Source organism: Alexandromys fortis, unplaced genomic scaffold (assembly GCF_014885135.2).
Source record: "Alexandromys fortis isolate MF-2015 unplaced genomic scaffold, M_Fortis_MF-2015_v1.1 scaffold_86, whole genome shotgun sequence".
NCBI lineage: Eukaryota > Metazoa > Chordata > Mammalia > Rodentia > Cricetidae > Alexandromys > Alexandromys fortis.
The window spans coordinates 7,524,905-7,545,943 of NW_026067965.1; the positions used below are offsets into that span (position 1 = coordinate 7,524,905).

General features: G+C 41.3%; 1 protein-coding gene across 7 annotated transcripts in view; it reads right to left on the bottom strand.

Moving 5' to 3' along the window:
* Akap13 (A-kinase anchoring protein 13) overlaps positions 1-17,766 on the bottom strand; it is a 256,845-nt gene extending 239,079 nt beyond the window's left edge. For 6 of the 7 annotated variants that reach the window (XM_050154104.1, XM_050154103.1, XM_050154102.1 and 3 more), the window contains exon 1: positions 17,584-17,766. The gene's annotated coding sequence lies outside the window, so the exon portion shown is untranslated. Of the gene's footprint in view, positions 1-17,237; positions 17,375-17,583 lie in introns of those variants that run through there. The other variant, XM_050154105.1, reaches the window with a different exon arrangement.
* Positions 17,767-21,039: the final 3,273 nt, after the last annotated feature.

The following is a 21,039-nucleotide window of genomic DNA, read 5'->3' on the forward strand; positions in this document are numbered from 1 at the left end:
GACTCTGAATGTCCCTCAGAGGGAGTGCTTCATTTTCCCCAGCTGTCACTACCCATAATCCTCCCCAAATGAGCTGCTTTCCCTTTTGTTCAGAAGGACAAAGTAAATTCTCTAGCACAAGTGTAAGACAGTTACACTCTCCCCAGCTTGAACTGTTGGCCTAATTCTGTGTTCACATCCTAACCAAACTAAATGACTCAAGTACATGTCACTGCTCCCACCAAGTTTTCTGATGTTTGTTCTTTGGTCACACTGCATAGCTGGAGACCATTCCTTCTCTTGTCAGCTCATGCCTAACAAAACCTTAGTCACGCTGCAGACCCAGTGCAATCCCTCATCTGTTCCCAGTGTGCCTCGGAATTTAGCTACCACAAAGCCAGGCTCAGATCATCAGTATATCGTAACTTTCTAGCTCTATTGGTATATCCAAAACTCTTCCATTCCAGTGGCCTGGCACATAGTCTTTCTGTGCATACATGTTCTTCCACAAGCTTACATAACTTGTACTTATGATTTACATAAAACTTACTTTCTGTTTTGTGAACAACAACAAAAAAAGGTGACCTGGGGTTATGCGTTGCTCTCCTTTGGTTCTTTCAAAGCCTGACCCAAAATGATAAGTTTCAAATGTTCTTGGATAATTCATAAAGTAAGTTTGCTCCTAGAAACCATCAAATTAGCTCCATTCTACCTTATTTTTCCTACAAAGTATCTATGGCCTGCTTACAGAAAATAATACACAATCTAATGACATTTACAAAATTAAGAAGCAAAAATTGCAAACAAGTTATTAGATACTTCCCGTTTCCCAACATAAAAACACAAATATGGGCAGAGATTTGTTTAATAGAAACAGGAACTGCAGTGGTCCATGTCTGCTGTATAGTACCGTCTTTACTACCTTCCAATCCCTTACACCACCATGTGAAGCACAGTTAATAAAAACTCAGAAGCAAAAATTGAGGTACAACCTCAGTTTCAAATGGCGATCCTGCCCCCAGGAATCTCAGAATGAGACAGATCCGTCTTCTCCCGTCTTATAACCTCCCTAGTTCTGGTATAAAGGGCATGCACCACTACTACCTGGTTTCTATAGCAAGCTAGTGTGGCTACTGGGATTCATGTGTTATATTGCTCCTGGTCAGTAAAACTGGCCAGTGTGGTTGTTTTACTTTTCTGATCCTTAGGCAAGCTTTATTTATTAAAATACAAATGAAATGCCACTACAACCATCTGCACTAAATCTTCCCCAAAACTGTAGACAAAACACTTACAAAGCATATATGCCCAACAACCAGTGCTGTGTACAGAGTGGTGGTTGCTTTTGCTACTTTATACACAAGGAAGCTGGAGCTCAAAAATGAATACCCAGTCCAAGGTCACAAGAGAGGCGGGAAAAAAATAAAACACGATCATAAAAATACATAATGCCATGGTTAATTTCAGTCATGGTTCCTTCACCAAGGATGTGATACACACTTACAGAAGCAAAGAAAGCCAGACACACCTTTAATCCCATCACTCTGGCAAGGCAGGCAGAATGTGCTCACAAACACATTCTAAATGAATAAAAATGTAATGTTTAAAAAGATTTAAGATTTGTGTGAGTGTCCTGTCTGCACGCCTATATGTGTACCAGAAGAGACCACAGATACACTAGCGCCTGAGTTACAGAGGGTTGTGAGCCATCACATGGGTTCTGAGGCACCAAACCCAGGCTCTCTGTAAGAGCTATAAGCACTCTTAGTCATGCTCTCAGACTACATGTGTTTCACATGTTTTGTTTTGTTTTTCTCCAATTTTAAAAATACACATAGAAATTTATAGATTAAATCTAAAAATCAACTTATTCTATAGAAACTAAAATGAACAATATTAATTTAAAAACAAAAGATAAACAAAAGCACAGGATCCTGTCATTTATTACTGATTATCAATAATGTGGCAATTCGATGGCATTTAAAACATTAAAAGTGTTCTATTAACACACCTACAAACCAAGCACTGGGGAAGATAAAGCAAGAGTTCAAGGTCAGCCTGGGATAAACACCAAGACTCCTAAAAAAGCAAAACTAAAACTGCAAACTTGCTTTCTAAAAGTTATGGAGAAATGGGAAGCGGGTACTCAGGGACAGAAGCTGTCCACTGACAACTCGGCACCAGCAACAGCTGCTGACAGGATCCCCTTTGTGCTAGCAATTCTGTTTCTGTGAGAGGACATAAACAAGGATACACAGATATGTGTGCATAGACTTCTCCACAGCAATACCAGTAAGTAGCAGAAAGGAAGAAGGGAGCAACAGAGAGCAAGGGAGGGCAGAAAAATATAACATAGATATACAAAAAAGATAATTAGTGATGCATACAGTCATTAAGTTAATTATGACATGTGTTAATAGTATATAAACCCAGAAATGTTCTATAATCTGTTGTCTCCAAGTACATATGTCACAAATGGTTTACATATATGTACACAGAGATACGTGCAACCACCCTCTACCAATTTTCAAGTTTGGAAGGAGAAACAAAAAAAAAAAAAATCACACTGAAAAAACTCCTCTAGATAATGTCATTTATTCCTAAGAGTTACTTGTTTGCATTATATCCACTTCTGAATTTCTGGATGGACTGCACATTACAGGAGTGATGGAAACCCAATATCCGTCTTAAGGCAGAAGAACTATCTGATGAACCTAGCTTAAGAGACCATAAAGTAGGAAATGACCCATAAAAATAAGCCAACTAGCAAACTCAAAGTTACATAAGGCTCTGCCAAAATCATAGCTTACAATGGATAGCCTTTTCAAATCCTTTTAGACTAACACATACAGAAGAGTTTGAATTCTAGAGCTGGACCCTCATCAGTTTAAGCCATCTAGCCTCTCTAAGCCTCAGACTCCTCACTCATAAAATAAGTTAGCAGTCCCGACCTCTTACAGTTGTGAGCATTCAAAGTCTCGGCCTCTTACAACTGCCAACTGTGAGCATTCAAACTCATCTTGCAGAACACTTGTCCTGGGTTTAGCATTCCATGGTTTTCATTTTCATCACAATGTGGCAAAGAATCAAAATCATGCAGCTGTTATTTTAGTGAGCTTGCCCCTGCCATTTCAACAGGCATTGAGCTGAGGGTAAGATTTTCTTCTGGACTCATATTTGTGTCCTAAGGCATTGCATAGAGGAATCATTATTTTTATTTGAATTCAAGGAGGAAATGTCTGCATTCAAGGGTGTGATGACAGAGGTTTCTGTCCTGTCCGGTCCCGCAGCCATTCAGTCACAAAGAAACTCACAGAGGTCTACATTAATTATAAACTGGTTGGCCTATTAGCTCAGGCTTCTTATTAACTCTTATAACCTACATTAACACATAATTCTTGTCTGTGTTAGCCACATGGCTTGATATCTTTTATCAATGAGGCGTTCCCATCTTGCTTCCTCTGTGTCTGGCTTACAACTGCAGACTGAACCTTTCCTCTTCCCAGAATTCTCCTCCCTGTTCTGGTCGCCCAGCCTATACCTCCTGCCTGGCTACTAGCCAATCAGCATTTTACTAAAATACAAGTGACAAATCTTTACAAAGTACAAGACCATTGTCCTACAGCAAGGGTGCATATCCTAGGGAGCTGACTAATCAAGTGGTAAGCTCTACAGGGCCCTGGCACTTTGGGCAAAGCAGTCAAATAATACTTTGCCATGGGTAGAGCAGAGAACTGTGGTGTTTCACAGAATTCATGGGCTAGGATACAACGTGCACAACAGAGGCCATGGGAAACAGTCTCTTGGTTCTTCTTGAGGTTTCATGAAAAAAAAATCAACATTTTTACATACACTACCCAAATTATGAAGCACAAAACTTAAGGTATTCAGTTACTTTTTAAAAAATTAAAAATAAAGGTATTTTCCTCATAAAAATCAAAGTGGCAATGCACTGTATAAAGAAAAATAATCCCCAAAGGGAAAAAGGTAACTAAATCTTATATGGAGAAGTGAAAAAAAAAAAAAGACTAACATAAAACAAGATAATTTTATATAAATCAGAACATTCTTGCACTGGTATTTAAAAGAAACAGTCAACTGGAAGAGAAAAACTCAACACAGGGAGAACCTAAAACTGCTCAGATCCATAAGTGGTGCAGCTTTGTTTAACTTTTCATGTCTAACTTGACAGACACTTCTGCTCTCATACAAAGGTGCTATATAAAAGGTTACGGTCAAAAAAAAAAAAAGGTTACGGTCTTATTTATGTAACTGCTCTCTGTTGAAAGGAAAATGGCTATTCAGCTCTCATCTGCTTTAATAAAGTAGCTGTCTGATTAGTGTCCTGGAAACAGATCATGTCATGTTTTATAATAGATGTTTCATGTTGTATAGTATTATGAATTAGTGTGAGATACTATTTAAAATTCACCATTGAAAATGAATAAAACTGGGGCTGGAGCAATGGCTCAGCGGTTAAGAGCACTGGCTGTCCTTCCAGAGAACCCTGGTTCAATCCCCAGAGCCCAAATGGTGGCTTACAATTATCTGTAACTCCAGTCCCAGGCCATCTAACAGCTTCTTCTGAACTCTGTACAAGTGCACAGACATACATACAGGCAAAATACCCAAACAAACAAACAACAAAATCAAAATTAAAATAAATTTTGAAATCAAGTGTGGTGGCACACACTTTAGTCCTAGCACCTAAGAAGCAGAAGCAGGAAGATCTCTACAACTCTTGGTCTACATAGTGAGTTCAGACCAGGAAAGGCTATATAGTGAGATCCTGGCTCAAAATAAATTAGTAAAAAATAAATTTAAAAAAAAACTATACTTTAATTCCAGCACCTAGGAACAGAGGTGCTCAAATCTCTTGAGTTTAAGGCATACCTGGTCTACACAGTGAGTCAAAGGTCAGCTAAGACTACTCTGTAAGAAATTGACTCAAAAAATTACACACACACACACACACACACAGAGAGAGAGAGAGAGAGAGAGAGAGAGAGAGAGAGAGAGAGAGAGAGAGAGAGAGAGGTTTCTGTCCAGCCCAGTCCCGTAGCTGTTCAATTTCAAAGAAACACACAGGAGATTCTATTAATTATAAACTGTCTGCCTATTAGCTCAGGCTTATTTTTAACTAGCTCTTACAACTTAAATTAACCCATAACTCTTATCTATGTTTAGCCATGTGGCTTGGTACCTTTTTTTAGTAAGGCATTCTCATCTTGCTTCCTCTGTATCTGGTTGGTGACTGACTCTCTGCCTTTCCTCTTCCCAGAATTCCTCTAGCCTGGTTGCCCGCCTATACTCTATACTTCCTGAATGGATACTAGCCAATCAGCATTTTATTAAACTAATATGAGTGACAAATCTTTACATTGTACAAGAGCATTATCCCACAGTGCATATGTATGTGTATGTGTCTGTATGTATATGTATGTATATATATATTTTTAAACAAAGAACCAAACCTGCCTGTCCACAAAGCTCTAATTTTTTTCTTCGAGAACTACAGAGATTGGCTCAAGGGTTTAGAGCACTCACTGTTCCTGCAGAGAAGCAGAATTCAGTCTCCAGCACCCATATGGTGGCTTACACTCACTCATAACTCCAGTTTCAGGGATGCCAATTCTTTTGACTTCCGTGGGCACCAGGCACCCGTGTGGAATGCATACAAAAATGAAGGCAAAATTCTCATGCAAACAAAATGAAATAAATCTTTAAATTTTCTTAAATAAAATAAAAAATAATAAAATTTTGGGCTGGCAAGAAGGCCCAGCAGGTAAAAGCAACTGCCACCAAACCTGACAACCTGAGTCTGGTCCACAGTACCTAGGTAAGGAAGAATGGAGCTCCTCCCTCAAGTTGTCCCTGATTGCCACATGTGCATCATGGCAAGCATACACAGGTAAAATAAATAAGATTGAGTAAAAAATAAAAATAAGTTTTAAAAAGTAGGGCTAGCAATATGGCTCAGCAAGTTGATACTTTTGCCATGAAATCTCAATCCCTGGAACTCATATGGTAGAGAAAACAGAATCCTACAAATTGTCCTCTGACCTCCACATGCACACTTAAAAAATAATAACGGATAGACAGCTTGTTTTCAGCAGGATCTCAAACTGCATCACCGATTCCAGATCAACAGGCAGGAGGCTCTCCCACCTGGCTGCAGATTCAGTCACTAAGAGTACAGACACCTACAGTTACACTGAGCTATCCCGAGTTCCAGGATCTGACCTCAAGAGAAGCCTGCACATCGTGCACTTTTACCAGGTGAGCTATCTTCCTGGCCCTAGGGCATGCTTATCTAGCACCATGAAGAACAGATCCATGTTCACGATAAAATGTTTATTAAACATGCATGCGAAGCTCTCAGAACTCTTCTCCTCTCTGCCATCAGGTACTAAAGCTGCCCTGGTGAGACTATCTAGACTAAGATTCGGGTTCCTCTGAATGCTGCGGCTGTAAACAATGGTGAAAAGGATGCCCCTGATGTAGGAAATGAACTAGACACAGTATTTACTGCAAAGGCAATGTTATAAAGTACAGTAATAACAGTTAAAGTTATCTATTCCAAAGAAGGCAGGAAGACACCAAAACTTAGACTAATCTTCAATAATATGAATCATTCTCTGTCCCATTTCTTGTCCAAGAACCTAAGTTCTCGATCCTCCTCTGACCACCTCTTTAGGACTACACAAAAGGTGAGTCGCGAAAGCAAGATGAATGCTTGCCAAACGGAAACCATGTGCCTCGAAGCAGATTTTAGAGGCAGTTTCTCTAACATTTTCTTCCTATTACAAAATAAGATACTGATATGCATGGCAGCTGCAGCAGCAACATGCAGGGTACCAAACAGAACTTCTATTATTTATTTATTCACTTCTAATCAAAACTAAACCTTTATCTTGTGTCTGTCATAAACCTACCCTTTTAAATAAATAAATAAATAAATAAATAAATAAATAAATAAACCTGCCCTATTTCTCTACTCCAGACAATCATGACAATAAAGCGGAGCTTTGACATCTAATGATATTACTCCACGTCTACACATAACACCTAGAACAAGCAGACCCTCTTCTTAATAAAGAGCAAACATGCAAACAACTGCTGCAAACAAAATTAGAAGCAAAACAGCAAATACCTTGAGCAAGGACTTCGCACCAAACTTAGCAAAATGTTCTTTACTCCTAAGCATCACTGGTCTCTTAGTCTACAGAGAATTCCTAAGAAACTGAGTCCTTCCGGAGGCAGATGAACGACACAGAATCTCCAGAGAATAAAAGGAAGTGTTATCCTGTGTCTCACTTGCCAACCAAAAAAAGTTGATCAAGTCTGTGTCATATAGAAAAACAGTAAGTTTTTTTCTCTATTAAAACCTGAGTCATAAACAAATACAATTTCACAACTGGGTGTGGCCAGTACTGTACTCTCAGATTACTCTCTTCAGACTACTTGGAGTTCCAGGGCAGCCTAGGATATATAAGAGAGCTCCAGGCAAGCTACAAAGCTTACCTCAAAATAATTAAATTAAATTAAATAGGTAATTTCCCAGAACAAAGCAATGTAAGAGCAGAAAAAAAAGCACTGCCCACACAAGATCACACGGCTAATGTGACAGGAACACAACACAACCGAGAACAGTGTCTCCGTTCACTACACAACCTGGCCAAGTAAAAGCCATCTTACTGTGAAAACAGACTCAAGAGACAAACTGAAATGAGGAAACTAGCAGAGGTGATCCCTCCCTAGATTATCATGTATTAGCATATATTCTAATTCTCCAGAGCCTACTCCAGTCACACAGTCTATCCTTCAAAAAAAGTCACAGGAATAAATTAAGACAATTCTCACTTACAAGCCTACATAAAAGAAAAGATGAGTTGAAAGCAAATTATCCACATATTCCTAGCCATTCCGCCCAATGTCTTTTTTTTTCCAATCTATATAATTCTCTGTTTACATCAACCAGAAGTTATATGCCTCAAAAAGCAAGCTGGGCCAAAAGCAAGGAAAGCTATCTTCACCTGTATTTTTCTCATTTGCCCCCTAACACTTCAGGACTGCTAAAATGAACCTTAAAAACTGGTTTTCCAACTTCTAGTACAGAAGTTAAGCATGAACTAATTAAACGTTCGTAAAACACTTTGAAGATGTGAACAAGTGTGCTAACGTTAATTACTGGCTGCCATCCACAACGGTCACTGCATGTGAAAAAAAAAAAAATCAACCACTGGCAAGCTCTTGCTACTTTCCAGGCACAAACATGAAAGCCTAGCATGTTTCTAAGGATTCCAGGAAAACTTTAAGAGCAGACCACAATGATTTCCTAGACCAAGAACAAGTTGGAATTTTAAGCTCTTTGGACATAATTATATCAGGGTGAAAAATATGTGGCTTACAGCATAAACAATAAAGCTAGAATATATCATAAATCCTAGAAGAAAGTCACAGTTTATTTACTTGGAAGAATAAAACTAAATCTATAACTCTATAAAGCGCTAAGAATGGTAAGTTAACATATAAGCCACAAAAGTTCTCCCCCTTACTGACCTGTTTAGAAAACACTGGGAAATGTCCTTGAATGGTCTCTCCAAATTGACCTAAGCACATATGCAGAACCATTTTGAAAGGAAGGCCCAGACACTGACCTTTAAGCCTCAAAAAGAGAAAGTACCTGAGCCAGGCCTCTCTACAGCTTCATGTGACCACATAAACATTTACACTCCTGTGATCAAATAAACATTTACCCTCTATTTCTCAACTCTTGTTGCCACAGCGTTTTCCTAAGTAACTCAACAATGACTCTTGCAGACGAGAGTTCCTTTGTGTTCAGAATCTAGCTGTTCTGTTGAAGGAGTCTAAGGGGAAAGTTTAAAAATCTCCTTCAGCTTGTCAAAAATAACAAATTGCTTCCATTCAATGCCATGGTGCACTTCAGAAAAGCACTTACTTTAGACAAGACAAAACTCCATGGCCAGACAAGGAAACACGCTTTTACAGAGGCAGCACTCAAATCATCCCGAGTTTTCTAAGTGACCCACGGATATAGAAAATCTCATATTTACAAAAAGTCTCTCAAACGTTCGCCACCTTTAGCACAGCCATCAGCTGGATAAAAGAAGACGTGTAAAACCAACGCTAAAGTTGATATGTTTCAGATTCTAACAACCTAAAGGCTCATCTCAGGTTTCCTTAATTTCACAATATAAAGCAGTACATGTTTTAAGCCCCACATTCTTCTTAAAATTAAAAATGCTCTCAACTGTGGGATCTTGTAAAATAAAAAAATAAGTTACATACTTTCTTATTCCAAGAGGGAAGAACCAGGGAACACTTAGAACCACGCTTAAGCAAAACCAAATTGCAACAGTGAAAAACAGCCCAACATCTAACACCTGGGTCCCTGATGGGCTCCAGAGGCTCAGGCAAGCTTACTTCTCTGGCTCTGCCATCTGGGAGGGTTTAGGGTTTTTTGTTTTGTTTTGTTTTAGTTTTGGGGTTTTGTTTGTTTGGTTGGTTTTTGTTTTGTTCTGTTTTCTTTTTTTGTTTTTGGTTTCTTCAAAACAAGGTTTCTGTGTATAACAGCCTGGCTGTCCTAGAACTCACTTTGTAGACCAGGCTGGCCTCAAACTCACAGAGAAATCCGCCTGCCTCTGCCTCCCAAGTGCTGGGACCAAAGGCATGTAAATCTCAGGCCAGCTCCACATCTATCGCTGTCCCTGTGGGTATTCACTCGAATCGAGGCTGCATCTTCACCAACTGCCTCTCCTGCCCTCTTCAGGGACTCTGATTCTGCTACATGATGCCAAGCCTCAGCTTCTCATCCTGGGCCTTTCAATACTGCAGCTTACATACTGCTAAAACCAGCCCTACTTGGGAAACTCTTGCATATTACCAAGCTTAAGAGCAACCTTGGCCACTCTGGACCACTGCTTCTGCATGCTGGCCCTGAGGAAATATTTGAAAGATGATTTCACCTCTTCTAGCTCATGCCAAGTTGACAAAAATAAATAATAAAACAATTAACCAGCACACCTGGTCTCTCCTCTCTCAAAGTATCTTACTGTACCATACTCATCCTTCTTACTGACACTAGCAACTGAAATCATGGATCCTGAAACCATGTGCTATATAAATAAAGCTTTACAAAACATGCAGGATTCAACTGCTGAAAAGTACGCCACCACCAAAAACCAAAGATGTATATATGCAGATGTTCATGGCAGTTATCCCAAGTATTTACAGATTCAATCCAATGTCAATCAAAAAAAAAAGATAATATCTGCTGACTAGAGTTACAGAGTTAGTTCAATGGCAGAGCCCTTTTCTACCATGTAAAAGTGCTTCAAAAGTCAAAACGATAGATCTGAAAACACACAGCTCAGTGATAAGTAGGGGGCTTTCCTATGTATGCAAACAGTATGATCTTTAGCATACTATAATAATAATAATAGTAATAATAATAATAATAATAATAATAAATTGAAGCATTACAGCTCAGTTGGTAGAATACAAGAGACGCTGGGCTTAATAAACCCAATGCAGTGGCACACACCTATACTCCAGCACTCAAGAAGCAGAGGCAGGAGGATCAGAAGTTCAAAGCCATCCTCAAGTACAGCGTTTCAGGCCAACCTGCTATATACAAGACCTTAGGAGGTGGGTGGAAGGAAGGTAGAAAAACATAAGCAACATATTATAAGATAATATTTTCAAGTAATGGTTTTATACACACACACACACAAAACAGATTCAATTTTTAGAGTGACAGGTTTTTTTATATATATATATATTTATTATGTATACAATGTTCTGTCTTGTCTGTATGCCTGCAGGCCAGAAGAGGGCATCAGACCCCATTACAGCTGGTTGTGAGCCACCATGTGGTTGCTGGGAATTGAACTCAGGACCTTTGGAAGAGCAGGCAATGCTCTTAACCACTGAGCCATCTCTCCAGCCCTAGAGTGACAGTTTTGAACAGATATATCAACAAGAGATAAAAAATAATAACATGAAAGGACAGCATTATTAAACACACACACACACACACACACACAAAAAAAACAGAGTCTAGGGCTGGAGAGATGGCTCAGTAGTTAAGAGCATTGCCTGCTCTTCCAAAGGTCCTGAGTTCAATTCCCAGCAACCACATGGTAGCTCATAAGCATCTGTAATAAGGTCTGGTGCCCTCTTCTGGCCTGCAGGCATACATGTAGACAGAATATTGTATACATAATTAATAAATAAATAAATAAATAAATAAATAAATGTGTCTATATAATTCTATTTTTTATGATAGCCCCCCACACACTTTGGCTTGAGACAGGACTCATATAATCCAGGCTAGCCTTCAACTCTTATGTAGGAAAATATGACCGCAAACGTGTGATCTTCTTGCCTCCACCCCCTACCACACCCCAAATGCAGGGATTACAGTCATTAACCACCATATTCAGTGTCGTTACTAGGGATTGAACCTAGGTTTCGGTACATGCTAGACATACACTGACTGACCTACATTCTTAAAAAGAATCAAGAACAAAGGCAAACAACAAACAAACAAAAACCACATAGAGTCAGAAAACAGATTAATGGTTTCTAAGATTCAGGGGTAAAATACCAGATGACTACAAAAGGATTCTGACCAATCTGGAAGGACAAAGGAATTATTTCTAATTCAAGCAGTGGTTAGATGAATCTACACATTTGTCAAAATCTGTAAGATATTATATACTAAAATCAATGAATTTGAATTTGTAAAGGATATATTTCTTAAAGAAAAAATGGGAGACAAAAGAGACACAGTAACAATGTGCTGAGGGAAGCTTGATTATCTTGTGTGTGGTGTGTGCATCTATAAGCAGGTCCTCACGCTAGTCCGTGTACCTATGGAGGACAAGACTGAGGCGCGACAGTCGTCTTCCTCTTATGGCTCTCCACCTTGGTCTTTGAGATTGTCACTAAGAGAACAGGGAACTCATGGACTGGCTACACTAGCTAGCTAGGAAGCCTCGGGAATCCTCCTGTCTCCACCTCCCAGCCTGGGTTTAGAGACACATGGTGTCACGCCTGCTTCTCAAGCTTACCACATTAAGCACTTTACCCACTGAGTCATTACCCAGCCCCCGATATTTTTTCACATGAATGCTAATAGAACATCAAATATATGGTGAAAAATATAGTACTGTTCACATTAGACATGAATAACTGGATTTTGTTAGGTATAATCAAGGCTAAATAATCTACTTATGTAGAAAGAATGTGTTAACCACTCTAAGCTGCAACTATAGCTCCAAAGCAGCCATAAACAAAATGGGTGTGGCTACATCTCACTAAAACCTTATTTGCAAAAACAGGCAGCAGACCAGCGAAGACCAGAGTACCCTAGAGGTTGCCTATGGTACAGTAGGAAGGAGATGAGCACTAAAGAGACTGGCCAAGAAGGTGGCAGGCATAACGATCCTGAAAATGCTAGAAATGCTGTTTTGACTCTGCTGAGTTACAGGCAGGTACACGTTATCAAAACTCATTATACTTTATGTTCTTAAAATGGATGTGCTTTACTGCATTCTGTAATACCTCAACGAACTTGATTTGTTTTTAAAATGTACTTTAAAGTTTCATACGGCAGTATCAATGATATGGAAAAGCCTGACCTCAGTCATAATAATCAACTCAACACAGAGACCTAGTAGCTAGCTACTTTAGGAACTTTTTCTTAACCTAAAAATGGATTAACAATTTCATTCTCAGGATTGTTTCTTGGTTCCCACCACCCTGGAGGTAGAGGGTGGGTTGAGAACTAAATAACAAATATAGGTAAAATAAAGTACATCTAGCTCAGAAGAAAACTGAGCAAACTAATTTTAAATTTTAAGTATGAAAATGGTAGTAAAGACCAACACTGTTTGTTCACTGTTTGCAGTGAACCTGACATCAAGTCCCAGCATCCAAAGTCAGCTGCTGCGTCCACAGCGATTTAAACCTAACAAGCATTCTGAACCAAAAGTTAGTTTAAAAAATATTCCCTGATAAAATATTCCGTGAAGGAAAATGTGAGAACCAAACAGAAAGTGCAAAGGAGCCAGCTTTCCCAAGCATGAGGAAGGGTAGATGTCTTGTAACAGTTTAGTTGCTTTCCAGGGGGAAATGACAGCAAAGGTAGTGGCAAGTTTCCCCTTGAGGGGCAGGATTTACATTTTGTCTATACCAGGAGCTGACCAATGAAACTGCACCACCACACAGTATGGCGCTTTCTGGCCTGTTTCTCACAACAGCAGCATTTAGCTGACAGGATGATAGTGGGGGTGGGGATGGATAAGGGGGAGAAATAAGCAAAGAGACTAGGTCTGAGAAAGATAACGTGACTGGCTCAAGAACAGACAGCCGAAAAATGGTAACGTGTGGATGTGGCTCCACACCACGTGCTTTCAGAGAGACCACAAAGAGAACCATCCTGGGGTTCTGCAAAACTCATCTTTAACTTCCAGTTAAGGCTTTCCCCTATGTTGACAGCACAAGTTAAAAAGACCCATTGATTGTAGTGTGCCACGCTCATTAATTACTAACCTTTCAGGAATAATTCCACTATTTGGGTGGCAGGAACTAATTCTATGATCAAGAGCAGGCTTACGATCAGAAATTAAAAGAGCAAACACCTCACGCCTCTCCCTTTCTTTCACTTACCATCCATATCATACAAACGTCCCAAGATACAGCTCTGAAGAGGTGAAACAAAGCACCCCATCGCCCAACACAGAGTTCAATCACAGTGTTTCAGTACTCATCTTCCAGTCCAACCTCCAGCAAAGACTGGTACACTGACAATGACCCAATCAACACAAAGAGGGACTAGAAACTACAGGCTTGAGGACATGTGCATGAAATAAACTTCTTCCCACTAACAGCTTCCTTCTCTCTCCCCAGCATAGTAAACTAGGCAGAACACACAACACAATGACAATCCCTTCCATACGGATGTTCGTCTTTGCCAGTAATAACTATAGTTCGAGACTTTTCAAATGTATTTAAAAGTTAACTTTTAAGAGAGGCAAGCATTGAAGTCGAAGCTTGCCCAGGTAGCTTGGTCAGGGATATTTATATCCACAATCTTTAGGTTTGATCAGGTAAACAGTTCTAAAACATATCTACTCCATTTGGTACTTTAAACATTCTAAACTAAGTTGGTACAACTGACTTTAACCACTTCTTCCTTCCGTAAATAGTGGCATTTGAGAAGGCAGGTGAGCAGTGTGTCTAAGTCTCTCAACCTGTTAACACCCAGGGCAGTTCTATCTTGAGCAAACCTGAGGAATGTCATAAAGCCATACATATGGTTTTCAAGGCCAAGGTAAAAAGGAAAAGTTAAACTGACAGTAACTTAAGACACCCTGGTGGTTTGAATAAGAATGGTCCCCATAGGCCCATAGATTTCAATGTTTGGTCACCAGGGAGTGGCACTATTTGAAAGGTTGGGAGGTGTGGCCTTGTTGGGGGGAGGTGTGGCCTTGCTGGAGAAGTGCATCACTGGGGTGGGCTTTGAGGTTTCGGTAGTGAAAGCCAGACAGAGTCTCTCTTTGCCGGTTGCCTGTGGATCAGACGTAGAACTTGCGCTCCTTCTCCAGCACCATGTCTACCTGCATGCTGCCATGCTTCCCACCATGATGACAATGGTCTAAACCTTTGAAAGTGTAAGCCAGCCCCAATCAGATGCTTCCCTTTGTAAGAGTTGTCATGGCCATGGCGTCTCTTCACAGCAGTAGAACACTAAGACAGACACACACTACTGACAGTACAGAAAACAACCCAACCTCTTGTCATTTCCCAAACTACATAGCTGTACAGAATTCGTCCCTACCAAGCCACATGGAGTCCCACGCAGAAGAAGGCTAACAGGTGAGGAAACACTACAGCTTCTATCATCCTTCTGCTCAAACGACTTCTTTCATAATGTTTATATTCATTCGTGAGCTTAGCATGGGGGTGAAGTGCTACAGTGTGAATGTGGGGGCCAGAGGACAACTTTCAGGAGCTGGTTCTCGTCTTCTACCACGTGGGCTTCTGGGAGCTGAGCTCGGGGCAACAGGCTTGGTAGCAACTAAGCCATCATCTGTGCAGAAATAACATTTTAAAAGGCATGTAAAATGTATCAAAATTATCATTTTAGCCACCAGGAAACAGCCACCTACACGATATCAGACAGTGCACTAAGTTCTGTATACTATTTTGTGTGTTCCTAAGAACGTATATTGTTACTACCCCTTACAAGGAAAAAAAATGCTCAGAACTTAGGTGAGATGCTCAAGGCTTCAAAACCAGACAAAGAAAAAGTAAGGATCTGAACTCGAATTGACATAACTCCAAAAATTGAATTTCATCTAAATGGTGCTCCCTCCCAATTTCACGATAAAGGAACGGAGAGTTATGGAAGAATTGTTCAGCAGTTTAATAGTCTCAACAAAGGGGAGTATGACGGATGATTTCTAAACTGCTACTTTTTTGGAGGGGGGAAGTCCACAGTGTACCATCCAAACTCCAGTTATCTTCAAGAACAAATCAACAAATTAAAGAGTTTTTAAAGCTGGGGAAAGTAATACAAACCCATTATCTAGTCCTAAAGAAACTGAAGCAGGGAAGCCTTGAGTTCAAAGCCAACCTACACTACAAGGCAAACCCTAGCTCAAGGGGGACGGGGATCTAGGCATTTAATTCCAGCACTCAGGAGGCAGGTGGAGCTCTGTGAGTTCAAGACCAGCATGGGCTATATAGTGAGACCCTGTTTCAAAATAAGACTTAGCAAATTCTCCTCAACTAAATTTCACCACAACTCTGCAAACTAATTATCATTTTGTACAAGGCCCAAGAATTAATGAGTCTCTCCTGTGTACACTTTCAGTAGCAGGTAAAAGTCTCTTCATCCAAATCAAACGAAAGCTGAATACCAACCATGTGTAGAAGACTTTTCTAGCAGAGACAGTACAAAATACCCCCCCCCATCATGGTCCTTAAGGAGGAAAAAGACTAGGAAAGACCAATTGTACTACATACAGTCTCCATCTAGTGAAGCAAATGAAATTCGAATAAAGACTAAAACACGTTATCACCGTCCAGGGAAGGAAAGCAACTGGTGTCCTGGTCACCCGACTTTGTAGGCAATTATGTTTATATTATGTAACTCCTGAATAACTACCAACTTCTGTCAACCTCCTTTCCCTCGCCACACCCACCTAGGGAAGGAAAATGAAGCACAAAGATTCCGACTCCTGGATGCCTGTGACTTAAGACTATTTTCCCTTGGTTTCATCAGGTAAACAAAGCTGGATTTCCAAAGGAGAAGCCGAACAAGCTAGAAAACCCAAGCCACGTTTCTCCATGTTATTCGCATAGGAAACAAAGCAAAAATATCATTTGCTGTAGTTTTCAAAGAAAACTTTAACAGATGCCAAAGAGACACAACTGAAATGAACATGAAGCGACATAGTCCTTGTGTTTCAATACGAATGCTAGGACACGTAGGGTAGTTCCACTTGGGAACGAAAACAGAATCATCATCATAGTGTTTAAGTCCAATCAACGAAATGCAGTGGAATGAATGCACCCCAAACTTAGGAAGGCGAGTGCTTAATGCAGCTTGTAAATCCCCAAGAAATGAAGGTGTACGAAAGTGACACCGATTTATCTGAGTCATCTCAACTGATGGGAACTCCTTTACAGACGATGACCTTTCAAGAACTGGAGAATTCACCTGACCCAGGCAATCTAAACGTTTAAAGAAAAAAAAATGAACAAGCGACTTCTGGAAATAAAAGGGGAGAAGAGGGTGAGGCACATCACTTTGGCAATGAACTCTCAAAATAACTTCATTATGGAGTGCAAACGACCTAACACTAAAATGCTGCTCAATCCAGTTTTCATTGTGAATTCCTGAATTCACAGTAGGGTCTAGCAACGTCCTGCGACCAATCTTTCGGCTGTAAGATGGGGTGGGGATGGAGGTACACACTTTCTCAACGAGAAGAATACTGAGGGTTTTTCTCATCCAGAGTTTTATGCGTCTCGCGAGTCCCAGCTACCAAAGCAGCGACTAGGTCTGAAAGTGCGAGCCGCTGCACTATGGCTCGGTGGCTGAGGAGCCGAATGCACAGTTCCCGGAGCGTCCGCCGCGCCCCCTCCCCCCCCCCAGTCCCCTGCCCCGGGATAAAGCGCGGAAAAGCCCCCGAAGGCGGCCCGGGGCGCGGACTGCTTACCCCGCTCGACTGCCCCGGGGAGCCCGTTCCCGTGGCCACGGACCGTCAGGGCGGCGCGCCCCAGCGAGCAGCTATCCCTCAGAGGAAAAGCCCCAGCAGGAGCCACTGAAGCGGGCAGCCGGATCCGAGGAGGCTGGGATCGGTGACCGCGCTACCCACCCCCCGGCCGCGGATGCGACGGAGGACGAGGGGTCCGCCACCCGCGTCGCGCCCGCGCGCCCCCGAGTCCCGCAGCTCGCTCGCGCGCGCGGCCGACGACCGCCGAGGGGGAGGGGCGGCTGCGCGCGCGCCCCCTCCTCAGACGCCCAAACTTCCCTCAACTCCCTCAACTAAGTTGCGCTCTCACCGTGCGGCTCCCCGGGCTCCCCCGCGGGCCGAGCCGGAGCAGCTCCGCGCCTTGGCGGCGGCGAAGGACAATAGGCGGCCGCTCCCTCGGCGGCGGCTGGGGCGAGGAGCAAGCACCGCGGTGCCGACCGAGTCCAAACACTTAGCAGCGGCTCCTCCGGCTCCGCGACCGCCCTGCACACAGCCCGGCCCACCCGCGCGCATGCGCTGCCTGCGGACCGGGAGTAGGCGGGGCAATAGGACAGGCCTAGGAATTGCGGTTAGACGATGCGGCTGCCCGTCATGATGCGTGAGCCCAATAGGAAGGCTTCCTGGCTGTTGGCTCCTGTTGCTAAGGAACGATGCGGCTGTACGCTACGGCTGCCAGGCGGCAAAGTGATCAAAGTCGGGTGGCTGGCAACAGCTGCTGGGGAAATGCCCACCCACCTTCTCCTATCCGCCCCATCTCCGGAAGCCGCCCTTCCTCCGTGCGCCTGGTGCTTACCTAAGTTGGAACACTCACCACCCACTGAAAGAATCTACTCTTGTGTTTCAATTCCAACCAAGAAATGGGGTCTTCTTAGTGTCCAAGGTGGAGCAGCGCTAGGTACTTAACAAGTTCGTTGGATGGGATAAATGGCCGGTTGACGGGATGAAGATTATCACAGTGTATCTTGTGACTGAGCTACTCGATCGCCACAAAACCACTGGCTTTGAGTTGCCAAGGACTTCAAGAAATCATCTAGTGGTTTCGGAGAAACAAAATATGGACATGTGCCCAATGGTGACCCAAGAGATTAAATTAATTGGTACAAGAAGAAACTTCTCTCTAATAGTTACATATTGCAATATGTTATTAGGGGAAAACACGCCTATCATGCCCAACTATTTTAAAAGATGTTTTCTTTGGTCAATAGAAAGTTGAAAAGGGTCTGGGGATATAAATAGTAAGCTAGGAATGTAAGGTTTTCTGTGCAGCTCAAATTAATTTATATTGATTGAAGTAAGAAGGGTAGTTATCTAGGGGGAGAAGGGTATTGACTGAGGAGGAACAGGACAGAATTCCTGCAATACTGGATCTGTATTTTGGGCTAAGTTATACAAACTTATAAATATGAAAATGTCATGTAGCTGTACCCCAAGATGAATGGCCCTTTGGAGGGTGGGGCTTATGAGGAAGGAGATATTGACAGCTGATTGCTGCTAGAGAAGGGAGAGTCATGCCATGCCCCAGTGCATAGCCTCACATCTGTGCATATACAGGCAGAACAAATTGAACACGGTGAATTATAATGTTTTAAAGGAAAAAAATAAGTTGAGAGGAATGGTGAACATGTTCAAAATATGCTATATGAATGTATAAAGTTTTCAAAGAATTATATGAAAAGATTAATCTCATTACTGAAGTCAATCTTTTTTAAATTGCTAGTAAAAGGCACAGACCTGAAAAAATGAAAATCACTGCCATTAGGAATTTTTAATTCAGGCTAGCCCACCCCCACCCCCCACCTACCTAACAGAGGGTATTATGGGTACTCAATGGCTGTACCAGACATTTCTCTTGCTACATGGTGCTTTCATTCTTTCAAAATGCTTTTTGAATTGAAAAAAACTTCATACAATATATTTTGATCTTGTTTTTCCCCAATTTGTCCTATATCCTCCCCACCTCACTACGCACCCAACTTTATTGTTGTAAAAAAAGAAATTTAATTCAGAGACTTTTTCCACATAACTTTATGTTCTTTTTTTCTCTCTCTTTCAAAAACAAAACCAATTAAGAAACACAAAAATAGAAACCAAACCATCAAAACACAAATAAGAGTTCCCCTCCCCCCCAAAAAAAGTCAAAACAAAGCAAAATGGGAGCCCATAGCCAATTCCCCCTCTCAGTGGTTGGACTGCATCCGGCTTGAACCTGTGCAAATATTGTGTCTGCCACCATAGTCTGCATGAGTTCATACATACCTCATCTATTGTTCCTGGGAGTCATTGTTTCCTCAGAGTCATCAATCACCTCTGACTCTTAATGCTTCTGCCTCTTCTTCCTCATACCTCCCTGAGCCTTGTGGGGAGGGGTTTGATCCAAATCATTTTGGACGGAATGCCCCAATGTCTGTCACCTTCTCCACATTGTGCACTTGTGGATCTCTTTGTTACTCCCAGCTACTACAAGAAGAAGCTTCTCTGATGTGGATTGGATCTGGATACTGATCTATAGGTATGGCCAGATGTCATTAGGAGTTATTTTATTGTTATCTTCCTTTATTAGAATAACAACAGTAGGTTTCCCCTAGGCCCATGACAAACCAGTTAGAGATTCTTAGCCACATTGGCAGTGTAGGTATGAGTTCCATCTCATGGAATCACAAAGTGATTGGTTGCTTCCATTACATTGGTGCCACTGTTAAACTAGAATGTTGTACAGGCAGGTCACTCAGTAATATTGATGATTGCCTTTCTCTTATGTACCTTGATGGCTAATCAATAAAGGTGAAGCTTCTAATTAGGCACTAGCTCCGCTCTTCCATGGTTGATGATAGAAGTAAATATTACCTTCAGCAATAGATTCTTACTATCAGGTTATGGAAAATAATCAGTAGCATTGGAAATAGCCTGTGAAGTTTAGGGGTTTCCAGGGGGCCTCTTTGGCCAATAGCTCAACAAGACATCGCCCATTCCTGGCACTGGAGGTTTTACTTGGTGGCATAAGATGTCTAGTTGTCTCCACTGTTATGTAGTAACTCCACTTAGATTCCTTTTAAACATGTATTACTTTAGGAAGCTTCTACAGTAGTAGGTTTCCATGTTGGCTTTTCAAAAGTCCTTTGGTATTAATTGTCCCTTCCAATAGTCTCTCATTCCCTCCCAATTTAATCCTCCTAGTTTCCCCTTTGTCTCTCCATAACAATATATTCTATCTCCCCTTCCTTGGAAGAGCCTCTCCTTCCCCAGCCTCTTACTTAGTATCTAACTTCTCTGGTTATTTGGATTATAGCATACATATTGGAAGCTTAAAAGCTAACATCTACATATGAGAGAAAAAAATATGATATTTATCTTTTGGGATCTATGTTACCTCTCTTGAAATGACTTTTTCTAGCTCTATCCATTTACCTGAGAATTTTATGATTTTTAATAGCTGAATAATATTCCAGTGTGTAAATGTATCACATTTTCATCATCCCTTCATCGGTTGTTGGACATCTAAGCTGTTTCCACTTTCTAGCTATTATGAATAGAACAGCAATGAACATGAATGAACAAGTATTTCTGTATTTTGGATATATATATATGTATATATATATACATATATAGCTTGATCTTGAGGTAGATAACTCCCTGGGAAACCACCACGCTGACTTCCAGAGTGGCTAGACAAGTTTGCACTCGCACCAGCAATAAATAAGTGTTAGTCTTTCCCTGCATCATTGACAGCATGAGCTTTATTCTATTGATCTTGGCTGTTCTGACTGGT